The 24,853-nt window shown below is 39.1% G+C and overlaps 1 protein-coding gene across 6 annotated transcripts in view; it reads right to left on the bottom strand.

The window, feature by feature from the left end:
- Nucleotides 1-24,853, bottom strand: part of TENM4 (teneurin transmembrane protein 4) — a 1,563,774-nt gene that overhangs the window by 500,118 nt on the left and 1,038,803 nt on the right. For 5 of the 6 annotated variants that reach the window (XM_017735917.1, XM_017735920.1, XM_017735919.1 and 2 more), the window contains one exon: nt 695-837. The exons of the other annotated variant lie outside the window; for it this stretch is intronic. The gene's annotated coding sequence lies outside the window, so the exon portion shown is untranslated. The remainder of the gene's footprint in view (nt 1-694; nt 838-24,853) is intronic. 6 annotated transcript variants of the gene reach the window in all.

Raw genomic sequence — 24,853 nt, forward strand, 5'->3', positions numbered from 1 at the left:
CACATGATATTTTGGTTGCTCTCATTCAGCAAAAGTGTTGGTGGCAGACAAGATAAAGCTGGAAGTCAATATACAGTTTATTTGGTGGGAAATAAAGAAGTGTTATCTTTACTGGGAGTGTGCAGGAGTAAATAGCTGAGTGTTGGTAGGTATTTGGTGAGTTGGAAATGCTGGTAAAACACAGGCAATGGAGGTTCTGTGGTAAGGAATAATAATGCTAAGTAGCATATGAGCTGCCATGAAATTATATTTAGGTTATTTCTGATACTTTAAATAAACTTCTAGACCAGAGCATTAACATTGACAATAGCATTTATTCAAGCTTCAGGAACCTGGGATCATTTCTCATCTTGATTCAATCACTTTGGTTAAACCTCTTGTTAACAACACAGAAAAAAAAATGGATTTTCCAAGTGATCACTATTTATTAGGCAATAAATTTAAAATGACATTGCAAATATAATTTCATGGGTTTTGCTCTTCTCATTTCTTTAAAAAAAAAACAAGGATGGAGACAAATAACGGTGCTTAAAATATCATGAGGAAAATCTTGATTTATCAACTTCACTTAAATATAAACACACATCAAAAAAAATTATAGATGTCTAAATACCAGACCCATGACAGATTAAGAGTTTTACTTCTTTGACTCATCTTTACCAATAAATCTAAAAAACAATTATAGTGTACTTACATATTTCAGATCCTCATCTGTCTAAGAATAGAAAGCACTGAAGTCATGTGTCAGAATAACTCGGGTGGCCTCTTCTCAATTCCCTTTTTGTGTTCACCATCCACAAAAATCAGTGCGCCACTGCAATGGTCCAGCCATTCTCACTACAGAAAAGGAGCCAGGTGTTGAGTGTCAGACAGGATGGGCATGGATTTGAAAAGGTTGTTTGCATGGCAGCTGTCAGGATTCTAAGACCCAGATTCCCTCCATCTACCAGGGTACCTCCATCAGAAGCCAGGCTACTGTCACATCAGACAGTGTTTGGTACCTGTCTTTTATGCCTGTATTGATATGGAGGAATGGATATCTACCTCTGTATCTACAGGACAGCCACATCCACGCTGCCTTTCCACACTTTGATTTCCCCAGGAACAGAGTTACGGCATGTTCCAGGCTTGCTCCTACCCAGGATATACACAGCGTGCCACTACCCACTGGTGGCTTCATGCATTAGATGTTGTTTCCAAGGCTGGATAAGGAGTACATCAAATGTGAGGTGCTTCAAGCTGAATGGAATGAAACTGAACCTAAAATAATATGCATACATGCTTAAACCTGGGACAAACCTTCTAACTACATTTTTTTGTTTGTTTTCTGTCTATATTCTATGCTTCATGTTGGTAATAAAGCATATTTACTTATTTTAAAATATCACTAAAATATTATAGGTTTTACAGACTTATATTGGTTTTTTTGAAGAAATTTAGGAGAGACACTCCTGTGTTTGACACCTGGATGAGTCCAATTGTTTCCACACACATCAACAAAATTACCACCTCAGTTCCGTACTGCATATTGTTCAGACACCGTAACTTAGTAACGTCCTGGGCACCTTTTTTAGCGGCTCTATATTTAATGGGCACTTGAAGACAACTCTCGGTTTTAGAGGTACTTGAATGTCTATTTACCATGAGACACACTGGGCAATGTCACTGGTTTAGTGACAACACTCACTGATATAACGTGTGGCACAGCAGAGAAAATGAGCCAGTATATGATGTAGCTAAGAGCCAACAGCTTCTGATAGTTCACAATTAGCATGCCCCTCAGTGTTATGAAAAAATAGCTTGAAAAGTTGTGATTGCAGATGCAAGATGCAGCCCAGCTCAGCTGTCCACATAGAACTGCCCAGTGCAACTAGAGATGTCCTTGGTACTCTGATTGTCCTTCAGCTGCTGTCCAGAAAGACATGGGTTTCCTGCAAATCCTGCATCTTCTCTGCCAGTCTCTTAAATAGGCTTGGGCATCTAAAATGGCTCTGGGCATTCCAAATGTCTCTAAATTTACTACAAAACTAAACTTTGTATGAAATTACAAGTTATGCATTGATAACAGGACTCTGTGATCCCCACCTCACTGTTGCTACTCTGCATATACAGCACCAGCACGTCACCCCTTTCCACAAGTACTGCTTCAGGGAATGGGCTGCAAACAAGATGCCAACAATTTTGTGTTGTATGCTACTTATGCACGTGTATGCACGCTATATCAGGGCTCACACTTTTGATTCTTTAATTAATAATGCCTTTCTGTAAAAATTAAAGCAATGGGAATTCCAAAAACGTCATTATGTTTTGATTGTTAGGAGCTGTCATAAATGTATTCCAGTAGAGATAATGCTGTAAATGTTGATCATGTTACAAGTTGGCCCACCTACTGTCACTTCAGGAAGCAGAGGCTTAAATATAAACCCACTATTTTTAACTGAGTTAATATTGGAACTGAAGGAGGAAACATTCAGCTGGGGTAAATAGTAGCCTGGCTGATGTAAGTAGCACTATGCTGATTTACAGCAGTGAAGCAACTATCAGAAACAGTAAATCTTTTCTCCACCAAGAGCTCCACAAATGCATTTATAATATTATTTCAGTAAGGAAAAGAAAAATGACACCAGATAGTTGAGATTATTCAAAGGTATCTCAGAATTCCTGACAAACTTCTACGAGCAAATAAATGCAAATGTGGAGCATGTGTCCTAGCCCAGTAAACTGCTTCAAATCCCTGAGCTAAAATATGCATGTTAAATAACAATGTGTTTTGTTTACAATGAGCAGTATATTCCAGACATAATTAAAATACAGAAAATTGTTATTGGATACCTCTTGATGATAAAAAAGACTCAAACAACCCTCCCCCAAACCTCCAAGGTATTAAATAAAAGTGGTTTTTATACTATAAGCATTCATTTACACTTTCTTCTTGAAGTTATAGTTCCTAAAGTACTGTAAGTTAGATTATTATTAAAAATTAGAGCAAGACCATCAGATTTTATTACTAAATTGGAAATAGGAATTCTGGATTTGGATGAAAAATAAAAAGAATAAAAATGCTCTAATACTTAAAACTCACAATTTTAAATACGTTAATTTATCTTGATTTAATAAATACTCTAATGTTGGGCATTCTTTTTGGGTGTCCTCAATAGTACTTGGCCTTTTTAATACAATAAAAACAAAAGCAGAAAAGTCTGAGAAGTTTAACCCAAGAGGAACCTTACTTCTCCAAAAATCCAACTAAAGGAGCCAAAGCTCTGTTTTCTTTTTAAATTACTTTCTCTCTCCTTAGCTGAGGTGTTTAAAGACTCCATAATGAAGCATAGCACAGAGTACAGTGCAGGAGGACTGAGACTATGGGCTTTAGGAGATTAATGGCTGCAGAGCGGCTCGCTTTTTGTTACATTAACCTGCCCAGAAAAGCAATTCCCTCCACAGTCCCCATGCCCAATCCCCATAAGTGGAGACATATGGCAGTTTTGTGATACAGAGAACACACTGTGGTAGTTTTATTGATACTGGGACTGCTTCTTAGCCAGTATAAGTCTTCCCCACTCAGCTATGAATTGATCCCATTGACTCTTGGCAAAAGCAGAATAGTCATAAAGGTTAATGCTGCCCTTGCAGTCAGATTCCTTCCCTGAATTGCCCTGTGAAGGTGCCTCTCTCCACTGACTCCAGGGAGACTGGCTGATTAAATTTAGACTGAGCTAACTCTTGTGCCTCTGCCGCTTTGGTGGGATCAATCTGTAAAGATGTGTTTTTCTCTTTGTCCATGATTCTCAGATGTGAGTCTATTGATAGAAAACCACCAGAAGTAGCAACGAGAGTGGTGCAAGTTATGCATGGCCATCACTGTCTTTTCATCTGATGAAATCAAGATGAGCAGACCCTCTTCCTTCCTCCCTCCCTCTTCTGCCTGTCCATTATCTATGTGAGGACAGCAATCATTAAAACATTTCAAAACCCAGATCCCAACATTTCCATGTTGAATTAACATGAATACTCAGAATTGGAGAGCTGTGGTGCATCTTGGAAGGACTTTGCAAAAGTGGTTTTCAGCTCAGATTCTTGGCTAAAGGACAAAAGGCTTGGTGATGTGGCACAACATTGCACACACATAGACACACAGAGATCATTTCATATTTTCTGCCTCCCTCCACAGATTTCTCTCTCCCAGCCATCAGCTTCTCTGCTAATCTTGAAACTGCAAGGAATTTCATTCTGTGGCTTGTGTTTCCTCCAAAGCAGGACCTCAGTTCCTCCCTAGAAATTATGTCTCCTGGAGTCATTATTCCCTCTTGGCCTCAGACCACTTCCTGCAATTTCAGAGCCACTGAAAACAGCAGTTTCAAATGATCTATTAACCCGTGAAGGCTAAGCCAGCCTGTATTCACCAGAGTTCCTTTGATGCACTTTTCGCACATCTTTCTTTTCTCCTCTCCCTGAACTTTGAAATAGAACTGAAAAGATTCTCCCTCAGACAAGTTTTGGTCCATTTTACAGACCTTATCATCCTCTGAATACTGTTTTGTTTTCACCTCCAGTTTTCTGCTGCAGACTACTATTTACCAAATCTATCTTTCTTGAAAAATTCTGATGACCTGTAAAAGCTGAAATGTTAACTATCAAAACCCTTGGGTATACCCACAAATGATTATGTAAGGCTGGAGGCTCAATGCCAGATGAACAGACAACAGATCCATTTATCATCAGTAGGAACAGGCACATTAATTGGCTATGATACCAGTACCATCCTTCAGCATTAACAAAACTTCTTGATCCTGAATGTACCCCCAGAACATCCTTTGTTAAATAAGATAAATAATACTGAGGCCAAGGGTCGCACTGCTTCATCTGAGAAAGCTCAATTATTTATGAATACTTCCCTGACTCAGGCTTGGTAACCTGACAGGTTACCAGGCCTTGCAGAGAGAGCTTTTTGGTCGACTGACTAAACATGACTATTCTACACATTTATGTCTTCTGTATTAAAGAATCAACAACAGAGAAATGAAAACACATTAGTCCTGTAAATCTTCTGGACTGGCAGAGAGTACTTGAACATTGGAACAGTTTGCCCAGAAAGGCTGTGGAGACTCCATCCTTGGCAATATTCAAAACCTGACTGGACACATCCCTGGGCTCTTGTGGCTGACACTGCTTTGAGCGGTGTGTGTTGGACTAGATGATCTCCAAGGTCCCTTCCAGCCTCTGTGACATTCCATAGTTCTGAGACCATGACATGAAGCAACAGAAGTTGCTGGTTTCTGTTCCTGGCTCTTCCATGTACTCACACAAAAGCCAAAATTCTCATAATTGGCTACTGCTTCCAGCTGTTTCACCATGTAAAGAGGAATCTAATCCTAGGACCCCTGATGCCAATTTTCTTGCATGCAGCTGAGCGTGTGAAAAAGTAACCAGTGGCCACTGTTTGGTATGGTACCTGCAGAACTCCCTGCAGTTAAGTGAATTTGTCTGCAAAACAGGAGCTACTTAACCCTATTTGGCACAGTTGCTATGCAAATATTTTGTCTGATTCCAGGCACGCTGTTTGTGTGTCATCTTTGTCACCATGGATAGTACAGAAACAGTGATACAGTCCAATAGCTCTGCATGAGGATGGAGAAAGTAAAACATTTATAATTTTACTGGAATATTGACCACATGTTACAAGTAGTAAAAGCAAAGTGTTTCTTTCAAGGGTGGCTTTTACCTATTTCTACTTGAGTTGCCAATAAATGGTTCTGTGACCCATTTCATGGAAGGAAGAACTCAAAAGTAAAACTGTAGTATTTCATGGGACTCAGAAACGACCCTCTGGGTGAAGTCCATCTTGCCAACACAATTTCTACCTTGTGGTCACTTATTGCTACCTTGCCTGTACTTGATATACACAGATTTTGATGTTATCAACACCCCTCTTCATATAGCTTGTTAACTAACTATGCGTTCATCCTATCATAAATGACATTTTCCCCATCCTTTTATCACCTTTTGATCTTGACAAGAAGGAGAATTGCTTTTTTCTTTCTCCCCAAGGGACTTGGGGAGTTTTTCCCCAGAATGATACAATATTTCCCCTACACTTGGAACAGTGCCTTTTGTTTGCACACAGTACTGGGGAATTTTCAGTGCTGACACCAGTCAGGCTGGCATGCACACTCTATACCTGCGTAGCCAAAGGCACTGGCAGATGGTTGGTGACAAAAGGAGCATCCCATGGAGCTGCAGGAGAACCATCTCAACAGATCCAAGATTTCAGAGCCTGAAAGACACCGTGCAACAGCCCAACCATAGCATTGCTCAGCATTCAGCCAGAAGCAAGGCAGGTGCTTGAAATGTTTGCCAGGATTCACTCATTCAAAAGTGTTTAGTCTCCAAGATGGAAATAAATCTGGCAAATGCATGTGGAATGTTCTTACAAAGAGATGTAAGGGCAATCACCTGGTGTAGGACAGAATCTACCACCTTGTCTCTGTGACTTTTTGGTAGCTGGAGGACTGACTTACACAAAATTGTCCCTTCCAGGCCTCCAGCAGGAGGAATTGTCCCCTCCAGCAGGACAGCCAGTGAGACTAAGTGGGAGTAATGAGAATGTATGATGTTGAATGAAGTAATGGCTCAAAAAGATGTGCTTCCGAGCATTTGGCAGGGACCATTTTACAGGAGAGGGGTGGCTGCTGATGGTTCAGTGCTGCATAAACACTGGAGTTGTAAGCCTGGCTGATGGGGAGGAGGAGGTCAGAATTGTTGAGCTCAATTTGTTAGACTTGTCAAATTTGAATCAGTTCTGCTCTCTGCTTGATAGCTTCATATTTCATGTCATCCTACCTCTAGCAGGCAAGCGACATACCTGGAGTTCTGTCTCCCATTTCAGTTTGCTAAAGAAAAATGTGGGGGGTTTCTGCATCTTTCCTTCCTGAAGTTGGTGGTAGACTAAGGAGGAAGCATTTAGGTGTTTGTTTCACACTATTCATTTATTTCTTAAGTCCTCTTCCTTGAAAATTTTCCAGTACCCCAGCTCCTGCTCAAAATTTCCCATGCTGGAGCTACAATGTACTGACATGATTCACAGTTCTTGTTAAGCAAGGGTAAACGTGTCCCGAATATGTGGAGCTTCTTCCTTCTACAAAAGAAATGAACCATAGCAAAGATCATTGCAGCTAATCTGTCCTCAGACTCAAGAAGATTCTTCTGCACCTCTGCATTTCAGAAGATGACCTTTATCAGATGCAAAGCCTACAAATATTTTCTGACTGTGCAGAGCAAACTACGGATATACGATTTGATGTACAAATGTAACAGCCCTTCTCCTATCATATATCAGCCAGTGTAGCACAGATGCAATGTCACAGAAAGAAAAGCTTAAAGTAGAGGGAACAAACATATAAACTAGTTTATTACTTGCCAATGGGGAAGAGGAGACCAACTAAAACAATTTATAGTGAAGGTCCAACAGAATACCACAGAGTTAGTCTCCCTAGAGGAATGAAGGGAAGACAGGAACAATACTATCTCTCTAAATGCAAACACTGTTTGGGAGAGGTGGTGCTCCTGTGATCTACCAGCAAGAAAGTTCTTTTGCTGAATAAGCAACTGGGCTTGCTGGTGTAGGAAGCAGTGTGCACACTGATGCCCTAGGGCATCAATTTCATCATCAGGAGACCCTGAGACATGCTTCAGTTTTCTCATAATGAGAGGATTGAGTGCATTCATCAAAACTGAGATTTCAGGGCTCAAAGTTCAAAAAGCCACCAGAGGTGACATCATTTCCCTGCTTCCTCCTTCTCTTGTCCCTTCCAAAAACAACCCCAATACTTTTTTTTTTCTTGCCATTTGACTGAAATCACCTGGGGGTTAATTATCTTTCTGGGATGAAAACCATATGCTATTTCATGTTCTTGCATAAGGTTAAGCTGCATATGATGAAACTGATCAATTAAATCTTGCAGGAAGGGAAGGGAAGGGAAGGGAAGGGAAGGGAAGGGAAGGGAAGGGAAGGGAAGAGAAGGGAAGGGAAGGGAAGGGAAGGGAGGGTGAAGTCTGGCCAGGAGTTAGTGTTCTCATTTACAGACAATGTAATCCACGGTATCCGACAAACACAAAAATTCGCTTGCCCGCAAGGAACAGAGGAGAGAAAGTGTTGCCAGTGTCACCATAAAATGAAGCTGGGGAACACTAAAGTGGGGAATATTAATGTAAACAAGATGGGGAAAATCACTGCTTGCAACTGGCAAGACTTGGACTATGGAAAGGCCATATTATTTAAAAAACAATTTTTCTGTGTGTTTGGTTTTGGCTTATTTTTACCTTGCAGCTTGCAGACTGCTTTGAACACAGCAGATACCATGTTGATATGTGTTCATAAAATCCAGCCTGCTGTGCGGGTCTATGCCTGTCATTTAACTTTAGTGCAGGAACAATCCCCTAAAATGTTCTCCTGATTTTCCAATCTATCTGGCATGTGAGGGTAGTTCTTATCATTGTGGATGGTTCTCCTTCAAGCTAGAGTATGGATTTTTTGTGCAGGTCTGGAAGGGATAAAAGAGAAGAGAAAACAGACATGGAAGTGCTCCAGAGTCTCATGCCTGTAAAATTCCATGCATACAAAACTTGCAAGGGAAAGAAGATCTACAGCTACATGCAAGTTTTTGAAGGGAAACAGCGCAAGATAAGCTTAGAGCTGTTTACAAGTAAATTCCGTAACTCCTAAGCCAAAAAATTCATTGCCTGAATAATTTCCTTGTCAAAGAGAAACTTTTTCTTTGCCAGCGAGAAAGAATAACTCCAAGAACCATTCAATCTCCAGCCCTGCAGAGCTTAGGTTGTACATGGGTTAACACTTCAGTGCAGTTACACTTCCCCAGCAGCTAGCATTTGGAAAGTGTGTTATTGAAAAGAAATAAGCACAAACATACACAGATGTCTACTGTTCTGGGTTCAAATAATCCTTGTGGAGAAAGAGTGGTGTATATATATATGGGTGTGCACGTGTGTGGGTATGCATGGGAAAGCAAAGTGAGCTTTAATTTTACTCTGAATCCCACCTAAACAAAGATCCTAATGTTGTCCCTTGGAATGAGGTAAGAAATATGATCATTTGGTTCCAAGACCTGCCTGAAACTACAGTTTTTGTAGCCCTGAATGAGCAGCAGCCAAAGTAAAAGAGATCAGATGAACTGCATTTAGAAGCGATGCAGTGAACTGGTACGAGGGGAAAGTGCTTTTAGTGATCGATATGAAAACAGGGGGCTTTCATCTAACCACAGTGAGGATGGCAAAGAGGAATTTGGGCAATATAATATGGGATAAAAGGGTAGATAGCCTCTTATTTCAACCTAAAGACTTAATGATGCTTATTAAAAGGTTGTTACCTGGTTTCATGGAAGAATTATTGCCCTCTACCTCTTTCCTCAGAGTGAATGACCTGACAGGGAAAACCAAGTTTTCTTAAGTCCTTGGTCCTTGTTATGGGAATGTTCTTCTCACTCTTCTGTGACTTTGCCAAAAGACCAGCCCATGCAAACCAGCATTATACAATGCAATTCCCCAGGCAGCACATTCATATTGCAGCACTTGGGTCATTAGATATTACGATTTAATTCACATAACAATTGTTTAGATTCAGGTCAATGTTACCAATAATTGAGAGCTTTGAAACAGCAAAGTGTTCTTCTGCTTAAGAAAATGCATTGGGCCAAAGTCAAGTCTGGAGGAGACACACTGAAGACAATGAACTTCCAGCAGGTGAGCCAGGCTGCACATTTCTGCTGGGGAAATCTTTCCACCACCGCAGCATTTCATTATCGCTGTCATTTTCTCTATGAATTATTGCTTTCTTGTCAGATTTACCTCCCCTTCCACTTGAAAACAGTCATCTGGGGAATAGGCCAGCAATAAAACAAAACCTCCTGGAGGTTAATGTTGCAACGACAACAAAAACAGGAGCTGGTCTATGTCTTCAACTAGGGAACCAAACCACGTGGTACTGATTCAGCTACAAGAGTTCAAGCTGTCTGTAGCTGAATATAACAGGCAGTACTGCTTTTCTGGCACTGGATAAAAACAAAGTGTTTTGAACTCACAGTGACTAGATTTTTCAAGGCTACTTAGTGTGCTTCAAGACTTACAGTTCTTCAGCAGTGACTAGAAAAAGACAATTCAGATGAATTCATGTGTCGTAAAAAAAAATCTATTAATTAGCTTTTCAATTAATATTAGGAAGTCCCATATGGCATTTGACTATGAGTATAAAAGGTGCTGGAATTTCTACAATTCTACAGTAAAGAGATATGGGGCAGAGATATGGCCTGGGAGACAGGAACCCAGAGCACCAAACTACCCTTCTTCTTGTTAGAAGAACCCATCCAACTGCATAAACTGGCCTTTTCTGGTGAAAGAACTATCTTTACTTTTTGTAGAGCAAACTGTAGTTTAGCTAGAATTATCTAAAATTAAATCAACTGGGCCAAATCTATGAAAAGCCATATTGGTCCTGTATTCCACCTGAAGATATTTGTCTTCCATGTGAAATGTAACTTTGGAGTTAAGTCTAACCAGCACCCAGAGGGAGACTAGATGTAGATTCGTAGACTCTTTTAGGTGGAAAAAACCTCCAAGATTATCGAGTGAAAAATACCTTTCAAACTGCAAAATGGAGGAAATTATTTTAAGTTAAATATTTTGAGACATGTAGAATGTGTGAAAACATTTCTTCAGAAATTACCATGGCATGGAATCAAGCCATAATCAAATGAATGAAATCAAAGAACCTTTCCTCTGTTGCCTTCCTTGAATAGTCATTTATGAACCAGAAAGTAAATGCACAAAGAATCTTAAATCACAACCAATCACACCAGCAAAACTTTGACACTCCTTCACACTATTAAGTGGTTTAAAAGCCAGAATGACTGCAACAGGAGATCAAATCCAACTTTACTGGAACAAATTGTGCTTTGAATTATGTTGGTGCGGTGCCACAGAAGTCAATGGGATATGACCTTCACAGCTAATGAAAGAGGTCCACTAAATTTGTCCTAGTCAGCTTGGCTGCAGAACCCCTTTGCACATTCTATGCACAGCCTCTTGTTCCCTCTCTTAGAACAAGTAAAATCTTTTCAGCTAAAATATAAGCTAATGAATTTCAGAAACCCCTTTTTTTGCAGTAAATCATCCAGTAAATAATGACAGTACACTGGAAACGACAGACCAGATTTACATGAAGACTGATAGAACTTGATGAATTTGACTCACTGCCATCTAAAACTCTGGTGACAAGACCCAAGAGAATGGGCTGAAGTTGCGTCAGAGCAGGTGTAGGTTGGATGTAAGACACAGGTTCTTCACCCAGAGGGTGGTTGGGCACTGGAACAGGCTCCCCAGGGAAGTGGTCACAGCACCAGCCTGACAGAGTTCAAGAAGTGTTTGGACAATGCTCTCAGGCACGGTGTGTGATTCTTGGGGATAGTGCTATGCAGGGCCAGGAGATGGACTTGGTGATTCCTGTGGGCCCCTTCCAACTCAGTTTATACCGTGATTCTGTGAATCACAGTCCTTTCACTACGAGATCTCTCTGTAAAGGAGCAGATTTACTACAAGGTGTAGGAGGATTTGAGAAATGCCTACAGAAATGAGTTTATTTATTCTTTAAGAAACTGATTCAGTTGACAAGAGGAAGGAGGGAGGCAGTGAAAATAATGAGAAAATAATAAATATCATTATCCATAAATATTAAAGCAGATTAACAGATTATGAGATAAAAAAGGGAATGAATATTCCATAGTTTAAGGTTCTAATAGCATTAAGGTTCTGTTTCCTGTCAACTAATTTTCAGTTAATTGCCATTAATTTTTCATAGCTAAATAGCAAAAGAAATGAGATTCCTCTATTATTTGCCATACAGTCTAGTTGTGAAGGTAGTCCATTGTGAATGGAACGTGGTGAAAAAGTTTCATCACAAGATAATTGAAATTATGGCTAGAAAAGACTTACTAATCCATACACTTGCCACTGCAATTTCCTCTCTTCTACAGAGCATCTGATGAAGACTCCTACTCAAAGGGTTTAAAAGTCATTCAGTGATTTAAAATTTTCTGTTGTTAATTGACTAAATTGTTTTTTTAGTGAAACCCCTAGCAAGTAGTCTTTAAGTACTTTATGCTATACATCCCTACACAATCAGAAATATATTATGCATTAGAAATGCATTTGAGCTCAGTGCAAGTGACAGAGATGACAACTCCTTTTCAATGCAAATAGCTCACTGCTTCCTTCCAATTTTTAACATTGATGCTGTTTTGTTCAGTAAATGCCACCTTCTTGCAATATCCAACTTAGGCACGTTGAATACTTTTCTCATTATGTATTTATAGAATTTTGGTGTCTGAAAGATCCACACAGGTGAGCAGTCTAAATCAGCAATTTCTGCCTTGATCTTGATGTCTCAAGAAATCATGAAGTCCTAGAATGGTTTGGGTTGGAAGGGACCATAAAGATCAGCTAGTTCCAACCCTCCTGCCACCTTCTACTACCATACACTAGACCAGGTTCCTCAAAGCCCCATTCAACCTGGCCTGCACTAGAAGTTCTGGTATTCACAAAGGATTTTGCATATTAAACGACATTTTTTTTGGAAGACTGTATTACCACTATGCTATCGACAATATAACAAGGTATCAGTGAAAAAGCCTGTACAATGGAAACATTACCTTATTCTGCTGAACAGAGGAGTCTACACATGTACCCTATCAACTAAAAGGCTGAAGTCAATTCAAAAACCCCTGTGTTGAACCACCAGTAGTAGAAGGTGGCAGAAAATGACAAGGTGTTAATGTTTATTCCCCAGAGAAGTTCAGAAAAATAACTTCATGCAAAGTCATAATTATATGTGTAATACAACCAGCAATAAACCAGTGACACTTGCAGGATATCTCAGGTCATCAGATGCACAAAATGCACAGTTTGAAAACACAGGTTACTGTATTTAATTTAATTTTAATTTTAAAAAGGCATTTGTACAAATGCCAGAACAAATTAAGTTCTGATTAACTTTTTCTGCTGACATCTCTTCCTATTAGTGTAAATGTCTTCCACCATATACTTGAGAAAATTCTTAAAGTCACACTGCAGCAAGAATTTCTTCCTGCTTTGCAGCTCAAATTTTCTTTTGTTTAACATAATCCCATCATGCCTGTCTTTGTCACCTTGGGATAAGAAAAACAATCTTTTCCCTTTATCCTCTGAGAGCATGACTTTCTGTTTCCTACCAAGCCAGGTCGTTCAGCCCCTTAATGATTTTTGCTGCTGTTCTTGGAATTCCCTTCAATTTGTCAACATCCATCACTATATTCAAGGTGCAATCCCATCACTGCTGTATAGCAAGAAAATCACCTCCCTATGGACAAAGGAATGATGACGCTGCACATACAGACCGAAGTCACAGCATCCCTTTTGTAATCCTCTAGCATTGCAGCATGCAGATATATAATTTGCTGTCTCCTAAAACCCCAAGGTCTCCTTTGACATTTCTGATTTCCAGGTATCTTTGTCTGACTTAATAACTGTGCTTAGATTATTTCCCTCTCAGATTTATTAGCCTACATTTTTCTAGGTCAGATCTCATTCTCTTAATTGAAGCACATCTTTATGCCATGTCTCATTCTCCTTGCACTGTTTCCTAGTAATTAAACATAGTTTGATATTTTGAGGCAGAAGTTGGAAGATCCTTATTAATATTTGGGTAGGATTTGAGTTTTTCAGTCCTTTTATGCTTGCACTGATTCCTTTGGGCACTACACCCATGTTCACTACTGGGACACTCACTTGTTTGTCAGTGTGACTGACTGTAGAGTGCCAAAAGGCAGCCCTGGAGCTCTCTCTTATCCTTGCATGTTATTCAGAAAGAAAAATGCTACCATCTTGCTAATTGTAGACAACTCACTCCTGAACAAGTCTAAGTTCTTCCACAGTCAAAGGAATTTAAAAATGGACATGTTCAGGTTACAGCTAGTCTCACCTCTAAATATGCATCAGAACCAAGTTTAACAAGCTACACCCTGGAAATGTTTGTTTCATTTCAGTAGACATAGGGCGAGTCCAGTAGACCCGGCTGTAGATACATAACAGCAACAGAAAACTGCAGATCATTGTAGACATCTTTGACTGGCTTCTTGATTTACTCTTTCATTTTTTTCTATCAACTAAAATATAAAAGCGTAAAAACTTTAGATTTAGTTCTTGTTTTTCCACATCATAAATTTTTTCATCTGTGTAACTTAGGAGCATTTTTGATGATCCATGTTTAACAGTGAGTTTTACCCAGCAGATTTCTAGGCAGTTAAAGTAGTACTTGAGTACTATATCCTTTATCCAGTTTTTGAATAATTGCTCTAAAGATTTTTTTTCATTTCAAGGCCTGCGACAGATACCTAGTGATGTCTTTCATCTTTGTAATTTAATCTGAAGTATTCCACTTTCTGCTATTCATTATCAAATTGTATCTCAGTGCTGTTACAAATATAATAGTCATTATTTCATTGTATAGTGGTAATATAAAAATATAAATGAAGTAGTACAAAAAACAAACCACCCCTCTCATACATTTACTGCCTTAAAAACTTATGTAGGATGTATTTCTCTCGATGGCACACAGAAGAAACTTCAAGTGTTTCTTGCATCATTTCACTAGGAAAAGTTCAGATAGTTTACCAAACTGTAACTGCAGCAGCCAACAGTTCCACAAATTTTTAACTTCATTAATCTATTACAAACTGAAGAGTTGAAGGTGAAATTCTGATTATAACCTGGCTTCTCAAGCTCTGCCATGATATAGTCCCTGAAACCCATTAAACCTACCAAATATGAAGATACTTGCCCCCCATATGATACTGTACATTAAGTTTATTTCAACAAGGGAAATCTCTTTAAGTTTTATTACAGGAATAACTCTGAATTTTACTGTTTGTTTAACAACATGGAACATTCCATAAAGATCTGAAACCTTAATTACACTCCTCTACCTAATCCTCCAGGGAATTCATTGGAATAGCATATTAAACACTTTTTTTTCTGTTCCTAGAAGGGGTCTTCTGCTATTCATTGCTACTTCCCCCACTTTTTAGAATGAGTCAAATTCAATGTATGAAGTAGCTTTTTAAGCCAGTGAGCTCCTATTTTCTTACTAGTCTCAAAAATACATGCTTATGACATAACCTGTGTATCTTTGTAATACCTGAAATGTTTTTGTAGAAAACAAAAACAGTTATTTGTTGCAGTGATAGCAACAAATAACTTATTAATATGTGGTGCTACAATGAACGATGACTATGCAGTAACAATGCCTTATTCAGCATGTTTATTCCCTCCTCTTTTACCATGTTCCTATTGATTTCAGTTGTAACCTTTATCGTAAAGCTGTCCCTGCAGTTCCAACATGAATGCAAAGAAAACTCCATTCCTCTATGTACCTCCTCAAAATAACTCCTTATTACACTCCAAGTTTATTATGCACCAGTCTGCAGTATAGGGGTTGAATATCTATTGATGAGTACATCGTTTCAAGAGGAAGATAATCAGGGGAAAAAATTATTCTTTTAAAGCATATCTCATTCAGAAATGTCAGAAAAATCCTGTTTGATTGTGAGACACCTTGTCAGGTTTGAAAAACAAGGCCACTGTATGACTATGACAGAATGACTTTCAAAATAAAGGGTGCAGAACTAAGTGAAAGCAGCCATGTCCATTCTGTGTATTTAATTGTAACTACAAAGCAATTTCAATGACAGACCACGGCATCTGGATGCAGGTCAGCACATATCCTCGAATTAATTAACAGTATAAATACTGATGGTATCTTAGGAATGGTGATTTTATTACTAGAAGTGACCACTTTGTATGAAACTAAGAGTTTAAATACTCTGTGTGAGAGCAAATTCCAGAATATCAGCATTAACGGTGTATTTTGGATGGCATGGGCAGCCATAGAATGGAATCATAGTTATTAAGGTTGGAAAAGACCTTTAAGCTCATCAAATCCAATCCCCATCCTAGCACCACTGCCATGTACACCATAGAGCCATGTCCCATGCATGGACAGACATATATCCATGTCTTTCTTTAACACTTCCAGGGACGAGGGTGTCTCCATAGAAAGTAGATATTCTGTGAAATATTTTTTCCTAATATCCAATCTAAACCTCCCCTGGCACAGCCTGAGGCCATCTCCTCTTGTCCTGTTACTTGTTACCAGGAGAAGAGAATGACACCCCACTGGTTACATCCTCCTCTAGGCAGTTGTATAGTGATAAGTTTGTCCCTGAGCCTCCTTTCCTCCAGGCTAAACACCCCCAGCTCCCTCAGCTTCTCCTCACCAGACCTGTGTTCCAGCCCTTCCCAGATCCATTGCCCTTCTCTGGACACACTCTATCACCTCAGTGTCTTTCTTGTACTGAGGGACCCAGAACTGAACACAGGATTCGAGGTGTGGCCTCACCACTGCTGAGTACAGGGGGACAATCCCTGCCCTGGTCCTGCTGGCCACACTATTGCTGATACAGGCCAGGATGGCACTGAGCTTCTTGGCCACCTGGTCACTCTGTTGGTTCATGCTCAGATCAGTCAGCCAGCCATATGACAATTTTATTAAAGGGACAAGTTTTTCCAAATTTTGGCTTTTTCACAAGGATCCATCATCACTGGAGAGTGAAATAAGGCCTATCATATCCCCCAGAACTAAGAAACAGTCTGGATCCATGAAAAGCATACACACCAGGGAATGTGTTTATAACCTGCTCTTGTGCAACTGAAACTCCAAACATCACAAGCGTGATGTGTGAGATATCAGGAACAGGCTCCCCAGGGAAGTAGTAGAATCACCATCCTTGAAAGCATTCACAAAACTGAGTAGATATGGCACTTTGTGCTATAGTTAGACGCTGAAAGCGGTATTTCATCAAAGGTTGGATTTGGTCATGTTGGAGATCTTTCCCAACCTTAATGATTCTATGATTGTACGTCATCCCACAGAAAAACACAAGTTGGATTAAATTTCTGATACAAGAAGCTAGCAGTTTTCAAGCAATTGTTTCAGAACAAAGCATAAAAGATGGGAATGTTTCAGTGCTTCTAACTAACTAGCACACTTAATGTACTTTCCCATTCCTGGAAGTGTTCAAGGTCAGGTTGCACAGGGATGTTTTAATGAAAGGTGTCCCTGCCCATGGGAGAGGAGGTGGAACAAGATGATCTTTAAGGTCCCTTTTAACACAAACCATTCCACAGTTCTATGATTCTACTTGTATTCTTTTATTGGACAGCAAGACACACTCACGATTTGTAAATTCTGGTTAAAAAATGCATGTATCTGTAGACAATATTTTTCCTTCAAGTACAAAATCTAAATACATTTGATCTTGCATAGTCAAGATCAGCAAAAAATTCTAGAAAACTCAAGACTAGAAGCTTGCAATAATCTTCATGAGTTGTTTAGGAAGCTTTGAAGACATCCTTAACTTGGATTAATTTGGATCTTAACTAGCATTGCCTGTCCATATACTATAAAAAAAAATTATTCTTCAAAGCAATGGTTTCTCAGCTTTTAGATGATAAATAGACAAAAAAGAATTCATTATCCCCAAATGAGGTGGAAAAGCATAGGTAGTTCTGGAGGGAGCACAGCATTTGGTGAGAACATAAAAGTATGGGACAATAAAGAAAGAATACTATAACCAAAGTGGACATGAAAGCATAAGAACAGTTTTTGCTTCTGTTTGAATTCTTCCACCTTGCAGGCTAAAAGTAATATTGGATCAAATCTGCATTTTCTTTTCCAAATCTATTTTATAAAAATGAGCAATTTTTCAATATTTATTGCAAATTTTCTATGGCTTTTCTTCAGGCAATACCAAAAATGGAAAAAAACCCGTTAATCCAGCAACACAGATTTTTGCTGTTGAAAAAAAAATGGGATGCCAAACAATAAAGCAAATAATATCAATAATTATTTTAGGAGACATGATGAAGCAGGCTTGCAAGTGGGTGTCTGTTGCCATTTCAAAACCACAAAAAGTAGGCTGCCAATAGTGCTAACTGAGAGGAAACAAATACACATGCAACTTCTCGGCACTGAATAGTAACTGGTATTTATTGCATTTAAGCTCATTTTATCTGACTTTTCATTTAATTGCACTTTGCTTGTCATAAAGTGCATTATATTAAATATTTACTATCTTGGTTAGGATGTCAAGGCACACTTTACTGTCTTTTTAGATTACTGAACAGTAGTTCATGTAGGAATTATTTAGGGTTGCTGAAGATAGAGAATTAAATGTGATGGAGTGAAATTAGAAAAGGAAAAAGTATAGGCAGTTAAAGTAGTCATATCCAGAAAACTGTAAACTGTTTCTCAGGGAAGAATAGATCTTTCCTCTCTTCAGATTTTTTCAAATAGACTAAAGGACTGACAACAGCTGTTCAATAATAAATGGTCCTGCACAGAAAGAATAAATCATGGTCTTTGTTGATAGCACAACAGTCTCTTGCCGTAAGCAGTGGCCTGGGAGTCAGAAGCTGTTTTCCCAGCTCTGCCACTGAATTCCTTTGTAATCTTTTTTGGATCACCTCAGCAATTTCACTTTCTCTTGAGTCTCTTGCAGTCTTAGATCTCTCCAAGTGAGGTCTAACTCTAACTGGGGCTTGTCATCCCTGCAATGCAATGTTATTGTCGCTACAATGCAAATAATAAAGAAATGCTCACACTCTTAATCTTATACCACATTCTATTAGCTTTTTTCCCCCCATTCTATTGTGGCAGGATCTAAAAGAACGCAATCACTTGCTTGAAAACTTACAAACTTACACCCCTGGAAAACTTGATGTTAAAAAGACTTTACAATCTACAAGTGAAATGATCACAGATCTCAGAAACTCATTCCTAATCTCTTTTACTCTAGTCCTTCATCAGCTGCCAGCACCCAACATCTGAAGAGGTTCTCCACTTAACACCTCTTTTTCATGACAGGGACAGACATAACTTTCTCAGAGATTGATGTTCTTGTGCTGTTAGTCACTGGCCTGCTTCTATACTTGAGCATTGAGAACCACCTCCAGAAAATGTTTTTCTTTCTCTCCAATGGTGATACCAAGATGTCTAGATGATTCCTCTAGGAATGACTATACTGGGTTGGACCAGTGACTCATCAACTCAAGTGACCAACATGGACTTTTGTGGAAACTGTCCAAGAACAGATAAGGATATTGAGAGCTATGTCTGGTGAATATTCTCCCAGACCCCAGTACATTGTGACTCAGGAGGTCTTCAGTCAGAGATAGAAATGCTATGAATAATTGCTTTCAAAGGATGTTTCTCCATGAAGTTGTTTGAAACATGCACAACGAGCTAGGTAAGTAATCTGCAGATGTCTATAGTTACTAAAGAAGCAGCTCAGTCTGTAAACCCTGTATTTTATTGCTGTTTTGCAGCAATTTTTATTTTTACTTCTCGTGGCATTGTACTGCCCCTTCTTTTTTTCTGTAGGAGAAGAAAGCTATGATGTTACAATAACTGTCAGCCTGAACACTATTAAGGAGGCTGGGGTATCTACCTGGGGGAGACTAAATCAAGCGGTCAGATTACTTGCAGGGAAAGCAGAATATCTGAAAATCACGGCCCAGAGATGTTGTGGATGTCCCATCCCTGGAAGTGCTCAAGACCAGATTGGATGGGGTTTTGAACAACCTGGTCTAGTGGAAAGAGTCCCTTTCCCATAGCAGCGGATTGGAACTAGATGACCTTTAAGGTCTCTTCCAACACAAAATATTCTATAATTCTATGAAAATTTAAGGCTGGAGGAGGAATTGAGGGATAAGAGGAATGAAAAGGGTTCCTTTCTACCAGCAAATAACCATACTTCCCAGGTGTGGCTTGGAGCCAGGACTCTGTTCCAAATGCACCTCTGGACTTGGCCCACCACATTTGCCAGGAGGTTGATCGCATTAAACTACTCCTAGTATTTTATTGAGAATTGATAGCTTGTTCTGCCGATCTATAAATTCCCATTCTATGCAGTAGCTGTCTTTTAAATAATGAGCTGGAGTCTTTCCCAATTTTCAACTTCTAAAATCTACCCAGTTGTCATATAACTACTATTTTCTCTCATACTGCCTTACAATAGGACTGTTTTATGCTTGTTTATTTTGTTGCTTTGGGTTTATTTTGATCATAATGGATCACTGTCATGGCATGAGTAATATCTTCGAAGCAGCAACCACAATCCCATCTATCATCACAAAACTTCTTGGAAAACAGCAGTACACCTCTTCTGTCCTTCTGTGAACTTCTGGACCAATCCTCATTGTACTTTTCCCCAAATTCAGCATCACTTTCCCTCTGATTGTAGAAAAAAACAATTGAAAAGCCTTCCTGGATAATGAGAGGAGGGTTGGTTTTTTAGTCACAAGAGCACTCAAAATTTCATGATGGAGATCACAACTTTAATCTCTTACATGCATTTCCTATTATTATTCTGGGAGAAGAGAGCTAGAATGGAATTTTCTTTAAGGAACTTCTTTTTTCCCTGTATTATTTCACATGAGTTCAACATAAATCAATAGAAAACATGTCCTTGTGTTTACAACAGAAGATGAGCTCTCCGTTGTACTCTGTTTAGTAAGATGCTTCTCAACTGGTTTTCTCATTTGTAAATAGAATCATAGGATCCTCAGGGTTGGAAAAGACCTCCAAGGTGTCCAGCTTTCAACAAATACCCTATACCAACTAAACCATATCATGAAGGTTGAAGCTGATCTTGTGGTGTTGTTGACTTAGAATCCCTTTGGCCAAATTTATGCTTGGTGGGATGGACTCTAAGTAGGGCATGGAGAGGGTCTCAGTGTTGAAGACCAAGAATACCTGTTACTGAATATTCCTGGGGGAAGCTGGTGACCTAATCAAGAGGATAAGGCATACTGTGGAGACTAAAAGTAATAGATGGGACTAGTGAGGAGGAAAAAAGTCAGACGCCAAAGGCAAAAAAAAAAAAAAAAAGAAAAGCAATAGTTTTAAACTGCCAAAATGCCCAATCAGCTCTAGCTCCCAGTTCTGTCAGACAGCTTAAATCCACTTCCCAGTGTCAGAGCTGAAGTGGAATCTGCTCAGTGCTCAGCATTACCTTTCATTGAAGAAAGTGGCTGCTGGGAGTACAAGTTGCAAGCAGGCTTTGGAGCAGAAGATGAGCAGGGAGAGGATCAAGGAAATCTCAGAGTGAAAGAGGACTAGGAAAATGCAGGCTTGATTTTCCTCTCACTTGAAGCAGTTTTACATGTTAAAACTCAGCTGATTTCAGAACAACTTGCCCCACATTTTCAGTAGTGTATGATCACAAGGCCAATTGCCTTCCCAGGGAAGGCATTTTATAATATCTACCATCCGTGTATTCTTTTATCTGGCACTTTTTTTTAGCCATTTTCTTTTTTTTTTTAATTTCCAGAAAAAAAAATATGAGCAATATATTGTTTCATAATAATAAAAAAAGGAATAAAATAAACATTTCCTCAGAGATCACATTCACAGATCTCTTATGATGGTATAATAACTAAGTTCAGAATTTGGATTAATATTATATATAGGTGATGACATATGGCAACAAGTATGTTTATTAGCATGTGTTCCCTCCAAACCTGCAATTCTTGTCTCAATGTAGTAACTGTCAAATTTCTCATTTTGCCTTATCTAACAAGAAGTCTCAATGTATTTGTAATAGAGAGGTCCAGACAGTATCAAAAACTTTGAGTTAAATGTTATGTGGTCAGATAATCCAGCTGAACCAGTTTTAAGGAAAACATTTTGTATGATGCTTGCTGATCAAGCAGCCAAGTACTCTACAATCTTAAAGGAGGCTGTGTTTACATGTGAAAGCATGAAAATTACTATCAGGCAAAAATATATATTAACATTGTGTTGCCTGACCCCTGACTGTTGAGGGTATGGCCAATATATTACACACAGATGTACACTTTGTAATGCTTTCATTTAAAAGGTTTAAGCTGTTTCCAAGGGGACTGCTCCAGCTCCCAGACAAACGGCCGCTTGACAGCTCTCCTAGTGCTCAAAGCTCTCATGCAATTTTGTTCAATACACAAAGTGCCAGACTGAAGGAAATTGCTGTTCTTCATCTGATGTTAAGTGATTGGCTTTCTATCTTCATTAAATGTGTGCTACTCAATGCCTCAAAGACATTTTACCTTGTCCTGGAATGTGAACTTTAGCAGCTTTTTGAAATACCCAGAAGGACTCCGTGGAAATAAGAAGGAAAATCCTAAGACCTGCCTGCCCATGCCCTTACCCCTGTTAAATCGATTAGAGATTGGACAGATCAGATGTTGTCTCACTAGATGTACTGAGTTAGTCTTAAAAGTTAGTTTTGGAATTCAAATGCGATTCTATTCCCAAAGACCCCAATCTCATCTGCAAAGGTGAACTAGGAATGGAGGAAAAGAAAAAAGAGTAGAAAAGAAAGAAAGATTTTGTCTGTGAGGGGAGAATTTATATATGATGGATTACAAAATTAAGGCAGTACTAGGGAAATATTAGTGGTGTTTGTGACTTTAGATTTTTGGCTCACTATAGTGCCAGATGCCCTCCCTCTTTATTAATTCCAAAGAGAATCCTGATACACAGATTCATGAAAAAAGGGGGTTCAGCTGTTAGAGAAATGAACATCCATTTCTTTCTCTCCCCCCCATTTTAGTAATAATGAAGAGCTGCTGCACCGCTCAAAGCTTGAAAACAAAATTGTGCTGTTGAAAGCCACTATAATGAGATCTCTGTTTGAGAGTCAGGTCTGATCAAATAATAGATCTTCCCTGTTTGTGTTTAAGGATGGGTAAACAATGTCAAAGTGAAACTTAATCAGAAGAAATTGCATGAGCTTCTTACATTCACACAGTTGTTCTGTTCCACTGTTATTTAGAGCTTTACTGGTCTATGGCTGGACTGAGGTCTGATACAAAGCTACTACTTATTTATGAAGAAAGGTGACTATTTACCCTGCTGACAACTCAGACACTGAAAACGGCAAGAGCATTATGCCCTGTGGACAATATAATCACCCTTGAAAGCCTGGATGGATGGTGGCATTATGGGTTCTCATCCACTCCTTCCCATACTCCACGAACAGCAAATGTCTGTGTGTAAAAGGGAAAGAACAGTGAAGGCATCATTACTGGGAAAACTTGTACTTTGGGTAGAATGAGAAATAGCCCTATTACAGTCAAGCATGAGGGGACAAATTTGCATTGAGAAATCCCAGGAACAGAGTGGTGCCCTCATTCCATTGGAAATGACCAAGCATCTTCCAGGTGAGGAATGCCATCACACTTTATGACCCACTGCAGGAGATTCACTTATGCTGGAGGGGCATGGTTTAGTGGTTGACTTAACAGTGCTGGTTTACCAGTTGGATTCGATGATCTCTGCAGTGTTTTCCAACCTAAGTGATTCTATGATTCTGTATATGCTGGTACACAAACATTCCGTTCCATCACCTGAAAATGTTCCAGCCTGCACAGTCTACATCAGCTGAGCAGGAAAATCATAATAAACTCACAAGCTGTGGAGCTCTTCCATCTCAGGGATGAGGTTAACGTACTTCAGAGGCTTTCTGCCCACTTGAAGACCCTTCCAGGTGGTTCCATGTGATTTACCAAAATGAGTAACTCAACATCCAGCTAAAGCTTAGCACTGGAAGATTTAGGGGGACAGATTCCTCTCACCCTGACTTCGAACAGTTAACTGACCTGCTAAATTAAAAGTATTATCCTTTTGTGGAATGGAAATAATTTATTGATAGATGAAGGTGCTTCTGTTCACTGGCTAAAAAGACAATCCAGAACAACTAAGCTTTTAACATAATTGACACAGATACCACTCAAAAATTAAGCAGACAGCAATCTGATTATTCCTCTTGCAAGACAGGATTTCCTCTAGGATATCAGCCACTGTGCTTCTGAAAACATCTTATGCAAGTTTAGTACCCCCACCTAATCTACCTCATGCCATAATCATGAAATCAGGAAAGCAGACACAAAAAATCCTACTTTTTAAAAAGTGAAAATACTCAGTAGTAAAAATGAACTGAATGTTCAGATTAATAATTTCCCAGTTCCACAAAAGCCACATGATCTAAGGGAGCAGATAATGGTGCTGATGATATTTTGTCGACAGCGGCCCAGGAGTTCTTTGTGAAGGAACAACTGACTTTTGTATTTACCTTTTTTATTAAGAAATTATAATTCAAATAAATAGCTGACAGGTTTTTATTTAAATTTCAGATCTCTATTAAAATATATATGGAAAAATTATACTCAAAAATTTGAGAGCTTTCTATGTTAGGTGTTGCAGGGAGACTGGCTGCAGGACAACCTGCAAGAGAAAGAATGAGGTTTTCCCAATGCAAGTTGCACAGGAATGGGGATAAACAACCAATCTACTTGGAAACACAATTCCAGTAGCAGTTGTTTGCGGTTGTGAATGTACAATCCTATCTTTATATTCCACATGTGGATATAAACTGTCAGCCTTGCTCTGCACTTACCCATATGTCACACCTGTGAAATATTTTATTATATAAACAAAATCATGTTTCACTTTCTATGGCCAGTATTTCCCATGCAGATCTGACATCAAAAGGGGTGCTGTGCTACACTGTTATTCTGTCATCTATCAAGAAGCTCAACCAGTGCCTTTCAGCGTGCAGAATTGGGAGACAGCCCCTTCCACTCTAAACTTGAGACAAAGAGAAAGGCACAGTCTTTCTCCCCATTTCCCTGCTATTAAATGAGGAAACCAGCT

This window comes from Corvus brachyrhynchos, unplaced genomic scaffold (genome assembly GCF_000691975.1).
Source record: "Corvus brachyrhynchos isolate BGI_N302 unplaced genomic scaffold, ASM69197v1 scaffold44, whole genome shotgun sequence".
Lineage (NCBI taxonomy): Eukaryota > Metazoa > Chordata > Aves > Passeriformes > Corvidae > Corvus > Corvus brachyrhynchos.